We start from the raw sequence: 12070 nt of genomic DNA, 5'->3' as shown, positions 1-12070 counted from the left end.
TCCTACAATGAAAAATGGGTCAAAAGTGGAACAATATATTACACAAATTACATACATATATATATATAGTTCAAATTAACTACGACAAGAGAAGCTATTGTATCAATGGACGTCATTTTTTTTTTCTTATCGTCCTTTTCTTGTATTTGTATAGACCCCTCGAAGAAGAACTAGCAATAGAACGATACAGGCGAGGGAAAAGGGAGCTAATCAAGTGCTGCTTTGTTTTTACGAGCAGATATTGGCTTTGGCAATAATAGGCTGCCGAAAGAGTAAAATGATTGACGATATTTCAAAAGAGTTTGATAGCAAGAAAATAACAAGTTATTGTGTTTTAACGAATCCTACTATTTATACTCAATGTTGCGTTTAGATGGGCCGATTTTTTAACTAGTAGACGAAGTATAATATTATTTAACTACATAAACAATATAATGGTTTTGCCTTTTACTTTAATGAGTAAATATTTATCAAAATAACGTAAATTTTGTCTTTTAACTTAATGATTTTGACTTTTGACTTTTGACTTTAGAAAGGTAAACATTTATCAAAACAACGTAGTTTTGCTTTTTCTTATTCGGATTTTCGGATAACTCGAATTGTGTAACTCATATTTGAGTTAAACAGAAAAACTTAATTTTTTATTCGAGTTGATCCAAATAACTCAAACTATTTAATTCAAAATTTAAAATTTTTATCAAATTTTTTAAATCGAATCAGATTTTACTTACTTCTATTAGGCACCAAACTTGACATCTTCGGTTTTTGTCCCAACTTGATATCCAAACAAATTTTAGATCCACTATTTTAGTGCTTATTTGTAGCTGAATTCATTTTCAATGACGTGATAATATCATATCGTGACACACAATCAATATGACGTGAAAATTTGAAAACTTTAAATTTCTATAAAAATTCAAATATATAAATTAAAAGAAAGGAAATAATTTAGAAATTTATATAAATTTTAAAAAAATCTCAAATTTTAAAATATATGTAAAAATTGAAAAGAAAATTAAAAAAATATATTTTTAAAGAGTCAATTAAAATATTTGAAGTTTGGAGATAAATTTAAACTTCCATATTCAATTTATTTAATTAGCCCTAAAAATATTGTTAATTTATTAAAAATTATAAATATAAAATATCTTAAATATGATTCAAAAAATTCAAAAAATTGAAATATTTAAAACTATAAAATTTAACCTTTTTTTTTATAAATAATCCAGCTGGTTACCGTTAATGAAGGAGAACCGTTACATGATTCCTTATTGGCTATTCAAACAGTGCATTACCCCCGCATTAAAAGAAAAAAGACATAAAGAAAAACAAAGTGGGAAGGAGAAAAAGTAAAGAAACATGAAAAGACGATAAGGGTATGAAAATATATCATTGTCTTAGAATCTATATAATATAAATTATTAACTTATCAAAGTTATATATAATTATAAGACATCTCAATTGTAACACAACAATATGCATTAACTTCATACAAATTTTCTATTTCAAAATACTCAAAATCATAAAGTTGAAAGTAGAGGTGATGATGGGCTGAATTAGGTTTAGGTTGGGCCCAATTAAAATTTTAGGTTTGTTTGTTAAGGTCAAATTCGGCCCAATTTAAAAAATGAGCATAAAATATTATTCAAACCTTATTCAAATAAAAACATTTGCACTTGCACTCGACTCGGCCCAGTCCGACCGTATTAATTTTTTTATGTTATTTTTTATATAATTTTTAATATATATAATAAATAAAAAATACTAAAAATATTAAAATAAATGTTTCCCAGCAAATTGAAAATAAATTTAAAAAAAATGTATACTTAAATAACATTAAGATATATGCAACTTAACAAGTAAATGCGTCTAAAATAGTAACAAAATTAACAAAATAGTAACAACATAAAAGTGAAACAATAGCAAAATAGTTAAAAACAACAAGAAAATAGTAACAAAACAGTAAAATAAAAAAACAGTTTTGTTTTTCATATTTGGGCTAGGGTCAGACCAAAAAGGCCTTGCTTGAGGCCCGACCAGTTTTCTAAACATGCCTTATTTTTTGTCCAAACCCATTTTTCGAACTTATATTTTTATCCAAACCCTCATACTTTTCTAGCAGACCTCCGATATAAATGTTATCTCAGTATATTCTTCCGAAAAGTGAAACTACAGAGTAGGTTACATTAGAGACGGTAAAAATACTACAAAACTCCTAAAATTATAAAAATTTAATTTAATTCTTTAAAAATTATAAAGATATATACTATAAAAAATTAAAATTTAATCCGACCCCTGCAAAATTATTCTAGCTTCGCCCTTCCCATCTTTCTGTTCTGGAAAAGCTCAATTCCTTTTTGCCTCAGTTTATACTGCAGCTAGTCCTCGTTTTTTACTTAGCAAGGGATCTCGTGTTCTGCTTGTTTGTACAAACAGTGACATTCATAGCATTCAATAAGGCATGTGAATTTAGCTTCCCTAGCTTCGTTTGTTGTTTGGAATCTGCATTCGTGTATTCATTGTCAATTTACTTCTCGAAGAACAGGTAATCACAGCGCAGTACTTTTTATGGTTCTTTTGTCTCAGTACTTTGTATGGTTCTTTTGTCTCTTGCCTTTTATTTTGCCATGGAGCAATATGAAGCTTAAATGGAAAGCTCAAATTCGAATAAAAATAAATCAAAATTTTTAATACTCAAATTAGTCTGACTCAAAATCAATTCAACCTCTCTAATTCACTGTTCACACAATTGCTTAATTCAAGATAAATTCAAGAAACTAGGACAGTCTTTTACATTGGTGATAATCAAAATACTGAAACAATTCGCTTATAAATATACAAAATGATCACTTAACTATTCGGTTTTTTTATCACCTGCCATTAATTTACTAACGGAAAGTTAACTTGGCAGCTACTAAAATTAGTATAATAGAAACTTTAACTCTCAACATTTTTACATTGTGTCTTTTATTCTAAAAAAAAAGTAATCTTCAACATTTATATATTGTGTAAGTTCGTATTTTTTGCATTATTACTTTCCTTTATGCCATTGAGGGTTAAATTTAAAACAATGAGAAAATATAAAATTTATTATATTAGATTTTTGGGTGTTTTTATGTTTAATTTAGTATAATTTCAATCAAATTTAGTTGATAAAATTGTTCTTTTTTCAATTTTTTAGGTGAAAGGGGTCACAATTTTTTTTTTAAAAAAACACCAAATTATATAATGTGTAAATGTTTAGGGTTAGATTTTCTATAATCAAGATTAAATTAAAACAATGTATAAATATTTAAGATTAAAGTTGCTATTATATCAATTTTTTTATGTAATTTAGGTTATTTATTTTTAAAATATGATCCGTTATTATTATGTTAAAAATATCATGAAGATTCTACTTTTAGGTGTGAGTATGCAATTTCTCCTACTACAAAAAAAGAGAGTACATTAATCCATATATATTAGATCAGAGAATAAGTTTCAGAGACACATTATAATGGTAGCTTAGGGACATGAACTTTCAAGAGGGAGAGTTCTCAAGCAAATTTGAGACATTAGAAAATAACCGTAAAAAGGTATGTTAAACTTTTACAAATTTAATTACTCAATTTAAGTTTTCGATTTAACTTTAACTTTTTAATTTGGTTTTTCAACCCTCAACAAGTGTTGGGAATCCAGATCCTCGTATGGTATGTTATCAACTTACCTCTCTCCATCTTTGGGCATATTGCTTAAAGCTTTCACTTTACTTTTTTTCCATATTCTGTAGCGTAATCTTGTCAGGCGTCATGTCAGTCACATGGTTATATTGTTTCATGAAAACCTGTGTCAAGTCTTTCCATGAGTTGATTTTGGCACGGCTCAACTGGTTGTACCATTTGGTCAGTGACCTGATCAGACTATCTTAGAAGTAGTAGATTAATAATTAGTCATTATTAACGTATCCCGTCATCCTTTGGCAGAACATAATGATGTGGGCTTCAAGATAACTCGTACTATTATACTTTTCAAACTTTGGAGTCTTGAATTTTGGTGGGAGTACTAGATCTGAGACCAAACTCAAATCTTTAGCATCAACCCCGCAATGGTAATCAACATTCTTCATTGTTTTGAATTTTTCTTCCAACCACCTGCAACAATCTTCTAGTTGTTTTGACAGTTCTACCCTTACTTTATCTATTTCTGCCATGTTGTCTAGATCAGGAACAACTGGGTTGGTCGGATTATCTTCAGGATTGAAACCTGAACTTGTTAGGTAGTTAATCGATACTGAGGTATCGACTTGATATTATTAAGGTTTGATGGTAATGGGTATCCTTCGTAGGTACGCATCTGGTTTAGCCTGGACGTTTATCGGGGTAAAACTTGGGGGATAGGTAGGGTCTTCATTATCATCTCCTGAGTTAACCACAATGATTTTCGTTTTTTTCAAGTCCTCTAGCCAGCAACTGTGTTAATTAGCTTATCATACTTTGAGATTCCTGTATTTGATTCTTCATGTCCTATTGTACTATCGCTAACTGTTCTTGTAGCTGCGCTTGCAACTAATCTTGCATGTCCTTTTGAATCTGTTCTAGTCTCTCTAATCTTTGATCCATTGCTTTGGTTTTGTCACAAGTATCGTAACAATATTCAGTTGGTAGACTCTTGTTGGTTTCCAAGTTAACTGTCATAATTTTTATTAATTAGGGTATTTTTGTAAAATTTAATGCATGTGATGCAATATAATAGAGATGTATGAAATGAATTCAAAAAGAGGCCTAATTCTGATTCAATTCTATTAAAATAACTTTTCTAGAAAACAAATCTCTTTAAATAAAATGAATATTTTACATTAATTAATGTCTTAGTGTCGAGAATTGAAAATTTGAAAAGAGTTTATAACTCCAATCTTCGTCATTCCAAAAAAAATAGAAACCTCCTTTTTGGCTATTTCAGCTCCCTAAGCTTGAATCTAGGGTTGATTTTTTTAGACATTGGCCAAAATATGGCCAAAAAGGCAAAGAACCCTTCGGCTCCGACGGTAGAAACGACCACTAGGTGAGTTTTCTTTTTTCTTTTTCTTTTATATTTTATATATATATAATAATAGATTCAAAGAAAAAAGAAAAATAAAAAAAAGATCACCTATGAAATTTTTTCAATTGCTCTATTTTTTTGTTTTTTTATTTCGATTTTTATTTCAAAAGAAAAAAACCATCTTCTACAATCGACTTTTGTAGGCTTTTTATAGCTAAATTACAACATTATTATTCTATTTTTTTTCTCTACTATTTGCTATTGTTCTTACGTGTTCTTTTTGCTGCTTCTGTGTTTTCCTTTTTTAGGTGGCCTGGAGTCAACGTGGCGATGGGAAGCGTACCCTTGCCATTTTGGTGCAATAGCGACAAGGGCGCATCAAGCCTCGAGCGACGAGCACGCTGACGAGGCACGAAGAGCGGCGCAAAGTAGGCTAGGGTTTCTTTTGTTTTATTAAAAATTTTAAGTTTTTTGGGCCATTTGGGCCATTAAGATTTTATTTATTTAGCCATTGGGCCATATTGTAAAAAGATTAATTTTTTGACTTGGACTTTTTTTTAGTTTAATTTTTTAGTTTTATTTGTTTGTAATATGAGCCCGGGTGAAATTGGGTCATTACAATATGCATTTCAACTAAACACACACAGATATATATATATATATATATATCTTCGTGCTTAAGAAGATTCAACAATACTTATTGTTTTAAATGCAAATGTCTGTGCAGGATTAGAGAAGCAGTAAAACTTGAATTTTACAATTTGTTGTTGATATCAAGAATCAACAAGGGGAAGAGTTGACAGAGGTGAATGATGCTTCACCCTTGAAAGGCGAAGAGCTGTTGTGATAATGTGATGAAGGATAATAAGAGAGAGAAGAGAGAGAGGGAGTGAGGATCATCCCTCCTTCTAGGTGAGAAAGTTTATATATGAGACATAGATGATATTACGTGTAAGTATCTTGTTGGCCGTAGGGTCACATCCTATTTCCTCGTAGAGACGGTGATATATATGATCTTGTAGATTGATGACATGAAAATGTAAGGTGACTTGCACAGCTGAAGAATCTCAAACAATTTTAGTGGAGGCAGCTCATGATGAAAGTGTGCTCAATGGTGTGGCGAGCCGAGGTCGTAGGTGATATGAAGGTGGCATAACAGTTGCCTTTTGTCATAAGGTTGGTTTTTCAGATAACTAAAATTAGAGTATAACACTTGAGGAGTTAGCAAACTTCCATGATGCTGATCTTGATCTTCATCAACAATAATAAGATGATTAGGTGTTGTAGTTTCTTCGACATCAGCCACAGCCCACAGGCATGCTGAAGAAAGCTAGAACAATTAAAAAAAAAAAAACAGGTTATAATTTATAAGAATGATGTGATATGTATTTGAAAAATATAAAACAACATGAATTTTAATTTTGACATTTTTACATATTCTATCATATAATATGCATTATATTTAAAACATGAATCATATGCAATCTCTGCATGCACATATGTATGTATGCATGTATATTGTACTTTTTTTGTAGGTGCCCTGCATCTATTATAAAGTATTATTCTCTTTCGAGGTGAAGATCATCCTCACCATCCTAGGAACAAAATACTTTATCAGATGTTTTATACAAGGTAAATTAGAAAAAGTTAATTAGGGATTTAGGCTTTTTTTTTTCTCTAAAATTATTATTTATAAAAACATTAATTATTAATTAAAAAATTAATTAAAATATTTTTTAAAAAATAAAACAATGTAAAATAAAAAAATACAAATATGAGTTAGAAAAAATTAAACCCTAACATTTAACCATCTAACAAAAAAAACCCTGATCTATTAAGTTATTAAAGGAAACACATTTTGTAAAATGCCTTTTTAAACACTTTGTTTCTCCTCAAAATCAATTTATTTCCCTAATTAACTTTTAAAAACAGTTTTTTTTTCTAATTTAGCCGTTATATATATAAAGTGAATAACTAGGGTAAATTGTACAAAAGATTACTAAACTATTAGTAAGTTTACGTTTTAGTTACTCAACTTCAAATTATTACAAAATGGTCACTAAATCATTCGAAAGTTTTCATTTAAGTCACTGAACTATTCAAAAATTGTATTTAAGTTACTAGGATTTAAGTTTTTTTAAAAAGTTTGGTTAGCGAGGTCAAAGCGACTATTTGACAACTTATATGGCAGATTAGTACCCATTAAATAAGTTGAAAAACATACCTTAAATCCAAGTCGATTTGATAGTTAGTGTCCAAAGTTGGAGAAGGAAATTATTTTGATTTTGATTCACTAATTCGTAATTTTCAAAGTTGTTACTTAAAAAAAAAAACTAAATTGTAAAAGAGAAAGGAAATGAGAGCTTTTGGTTGGTACAAGTGTTGATTTTAACAGCTCAGCGACTTAAATGAGAACTTTCAAATAGTTTATTTATCATTTTGTAATTTTTTATAGGTGAGTGACCAAAAGATATATTTACTAATAGTTTAGTGACCTTTTGTGAGATTTACCCATAACAACAATGTGAATCAAATATGAATTTAATTAAGAGACTCACGTTTTTTATCCGCCTACTAATTCGATCCTTGTAAACCTTCGCCGTTCCCTCCATAGTTTTCTCGTTCAAACGTTCTTGTTACCGGGAAGTTGATGATCCACCAGTATAAAAGGTTCCCCGACATCTGCATTGTTTCTTCATGCCTTTTCTATTAGGTTCTTGTGAGTTACCGGGATCTAAATCCCTGTTTCTTATTTTGCTTCCACTCGACATCAACGAGTTGAACTCTTCGAACAACAATGGTGGTCCGTTCGCGACCTCGGATATCAGATCATTGAGATTATTGAGACTCCAATCTTCATTGTCGAAACCATTTTTTTGAAAAAAGATCGACTTGGTTTTGAAAACGAAAAAATGGGAGTCACCAACAATTTTTTTTGTTTAGGTGTGATCGGATCACCTCATAATTTGATTGTTTTAATAAAATGTTTTGTTTTACTAAAACGTCGATTTTGGTCTACGAAATTTGAGAAAACAGGTTCGGGAGTCGGTTATGTACGAGAAAGGATTAGTATCCTCATAACGCCCAAAATTGGTACCTAATTGATTAATTAATGTTTTAATGTTGAAAGTTGAAAATTCGTAAAGAATTTAAAAATACGATCCTCCTTTTTTATTAATATTAATTTTACAAAAAAAATGTTTGGATAAATTTAAGTGGATGCTAAAGACATTTTTATCTCAAAGTAATGACACATCCAATAAGTTAAGACACGACATTTTAAACTCAAGAGAATGAGCTCGTTTTTTTATTTTTAAAACTCATGTATTTTAATTTTAAAAGGTTATTTTGTTATTTAGATCGAACGAGAAAAAATCGAAACCCAGTAAGTTAGGGCACAATTTCTCGAATTTTCAAGTACAGATTATTACCTTTGTTTTAAAAAAATATTATCTCGAGGTAACAAATGTCACATCCACTAAGTTAGGACACAAAACCTCGAATTCTCGAGAATAAGCTTTTTTATTTAAAACTTATGTATTTCATTTAAAAAATGATATTCGGTTATTTAGATTAAACGAGAAAAAATCGAAATCAGTACGTTAAGGCACAATTTCTCGAGTTTCTAAATACAAAACATTGCCTTATTTTGAAAACTCTCCTTTTTTAATAATATCAAATGTAATATTTAAAACAAATAATTTTTCTTATTTGAGAGATAACATAAAACAACCTATTATGGAAAAAAGCATTTAAACGTGATTTCTTGACGTGATTTTAACAAAGTGAAATAAAATGGGGATGTTAAAAATGGGACGATGATATACCAATGAAATGTCGCGTCGATAAACGATACTAAAAAAAATTGCTAATAGAACATTCCATAATGCATATAATGGCGATGATCACATAATATATTATTTTAGCACTAATATGAACAACAAAAGAAAAATAAATAATGAAATGAATAATAATAATGATAAAAGATACATTTGAAATGATAATACTAATCTCTTAACATAATAAAGAAAATAAATAAATAAATAAGAAAATACATAAATTAATATTGAGGAAAATCATTTATAAAATATTAAGAATAAAGGACCAAGTTAGAGTATAAATGAGATTAAGGGTAAAATTTACAATAAAATATATAACTAAATAACAATAATAATAGATAAATAACAATAATAATAAGAATAATATATTTATAAGTAAAAAACCTAAATAATCTGATTTTTAAAGGTATGTAAAAAATGGGTAATAAATAAATAGATGAATAATAATAATAATAATAATAATAATAAAATAATTGTAATAATAATGATAATAATGATAATAAATAATAATAGTAAATAATAATAATAGTAATAATAATAGTAATGATAATAAATAATAGTAGTAATAATAATAATGAAACAATGATATTAATACATAAATAGAAATAGAAATATAATACATGGAAATATAATAATAATAGAAATATAAATAGATAAAAAATAATTAGATAAATAATAATAGTACTTGAATAAGAAAATATATGGAAATATAATAATAATAGTAATAATATATTAAATTTATTAATTTAATAATAACGTAGAAAAAATAATAAAAAAAGACTAATTTGAACTTTAAAACAAAATTTTGGGGCAATATCAGAAATAAATAAAAAAAAACGGATTAATTTGAACGCGCAAATAACAAGGAGAGACCAAAAGGGAAATAATCCTCGCCCTCCAAAACGACGCCGCTCAAGGACCAAACTGAAGTCAAAACAAATTATAGGGCCAAAATTAAAAATAATAAAAACTTAATTGCAAAACTAAAAAAAAAGGGGAAGGGCTAAATGCTAAATAGCCCATTGATTGAAAACACGTGGATCCTCCGGACGGGTCCGGTCAACGCGCGAGTTAAGGCTGAAACGACGTCGTTTTGAGGCTTAATGTTTAAGTCCAAAACGGCGCTGTTTAGTCCCTATATAAATACCAAAAATTTGAAAGAAGAAAAAAACATTTTCCTTTTATTTCTTTTCAAAAATTTCAGAGGATTCTCTGAAACCCTCTCCTTCTCTCATGAATCTGGTCGCCGGACTGGTCGTCGGCCGCCTTGGTCCACTGCCGTCGACCACCGTACATGGCGGCCAGAACTCCAAAAGGTAAGTTTTTTTTATACTCTATTTTCATATATGTATATAGTTTAAAAAATGATTTTTTTATATATATATACATAAACAGTTTCGAAAAGAAAAAGAAAGAAAAATATAACCACCTTGGTAGATCTAATTTTCTGTCTTTGCTATTGCTTTTTTGTTTTTTTTTTGAACTATCTATTTCTTTTTTTTTATTGATTTTTCCTCTGTAAAAATTACATTGACAACATTCGTGGCTTTTTATAGCCGATTACATAGCTTAACCTCTTTCTCCTTCTGTCCTGTTTTGTAGGGTTAGGCGTGGTCAACAAAGGGAGCAGGTGGAGGGAGCGTGCTACAGGCGGTGGCAGATGTCAAAAGACTGGCATGGCAGAGGACCTAGGGGCGGCTAGGGTTTCTTCTGCCTTTTTCTTTGCTGAAAATTTTTAAAATTTTGGGCCATTTGGGCTTAGTTTTTTTTGTAATTTGGACTGGACTTTATTATTTTTTTATTTGGGCTATTAATATTTTTTGTTTTGGTTTTATTTATTTGGATTTGTTTGGGCTGATCAATTTAGTTGGGCCCGGGCAAATTGGGCCATTATATTCGTCATTCTAAAAACTGTAACAGTTGCTGGAAAATTTTAACTTGGATCAGAAGAAATCGTTGAACAAAAAAATAATAATATCAAAAATTCAGATATAAATTAAGAAGAATCAAATCATTGAAGCAAAATTATATGAAACAAAATCTTCTCAAGAAATTCAAGAAAATCAAAGCAAGAGATGATAATGAACAAGTAAACTTAGTAGTGCTTACTGTTAGAGTAGAAGAGAGAAAGTGTCGCCTGCTTGCCGAATATTACTCATTGGAGGGGGTCTAATTATATAAGAAGGCTAAGTAGGTCATTGGATACTGTGTCTGCTTTTGTTTTTTCTTCAAATAAAGTGACCAAAAAAGCTGGAAACAGGGAAGGAAAACGGCCCCCACTCTCGTTGACCCAATGCATTATCTTTCTGTTGCTTGTTCCCCTCTCTGGGGAATCATTTTTATTGTATTATTAGGTCCGGTATCGTTATTAAAGGGTAAATTTCATTAATAGTCCCTCAACTGTTGATAAGTTTTTTTACTCATTTAATTATGTAAAAGATACAAAATGATCACTTAATTATTTGATTTTTTCTTTTTTAATCACCGACCATTAAATTACTAACAGAAAGTTAAATTGGCAGCTACTAAAATTGGTATAATAAAAACTTTAACTCTCAACATTTATATATTGTGTCTTTATTATACAAGAATTAACCTTCAACATTTATATATTGTGTAATTTGATTTTTTTTACAGTTTTGTTTTTCTTTGTGACGTTGAGGGTTAAATTTAAAATAATGGGAAAATATGAAAATTATTATATTAGATTTTTTGGGTGTTTTCATTTTTAGTATATTTTCAATCAAATTTAGTTGATAAATTTATTTATTTTTTTAACTTTTTAGGTGAAGGGGGTCACAAAGAAAAACGAAACTGTAAAAAACACTAAATTATATAATGTGTAAATGTTGAGAGTTAGATTTCTAGAATCAAAGCTAAATTAAAACAATGTATAAATATTTAAGATTAAAGTTGCTATTATGTCAATTTTTATGTAATTTAGGTTATTTATTTTTATAATATGATTAGTTATTATTATGTTAAAAATATCATGAAGATTCTTGTGTTAGGTGTGAGTATACATTTTCTCCTACTATTACAAAAAAAAGAGTACATTAATCCATACTTATTAGATCAAAGAATAAATTGCAGAGACACATTATAATGGTAGCTTAAGGAAGCTAAGGTCGTTCCCTCCAAAATTTTGGGAAAAAAATCATTTCTCCCTTAAAATTTTTAGAAAATTTTAATTAGATCCCCAAAAAATATTG

This window comes from Gossypium hirsutum, chromosome A11 (genome assembly GCF_007990345.1).
Source record: "Gossypium hirsutum isolate 1008001.06 chromosome A11, Gossypium_hirsutum_v2.1, whole genome shotgun sequence".
Taxonomy (NCBI): domain Eukaryota; kingdom Viridiplantae; phylum Streptophyta; class Magnoliopsida; order Malvales; family Malvaceae; genus Gossypium; species Gossypium hirsutum.
The sequence above is the reverse complement of the archived record's forward strand: the minus strand, read 5'-3'. Positions refer to the sequence as shown.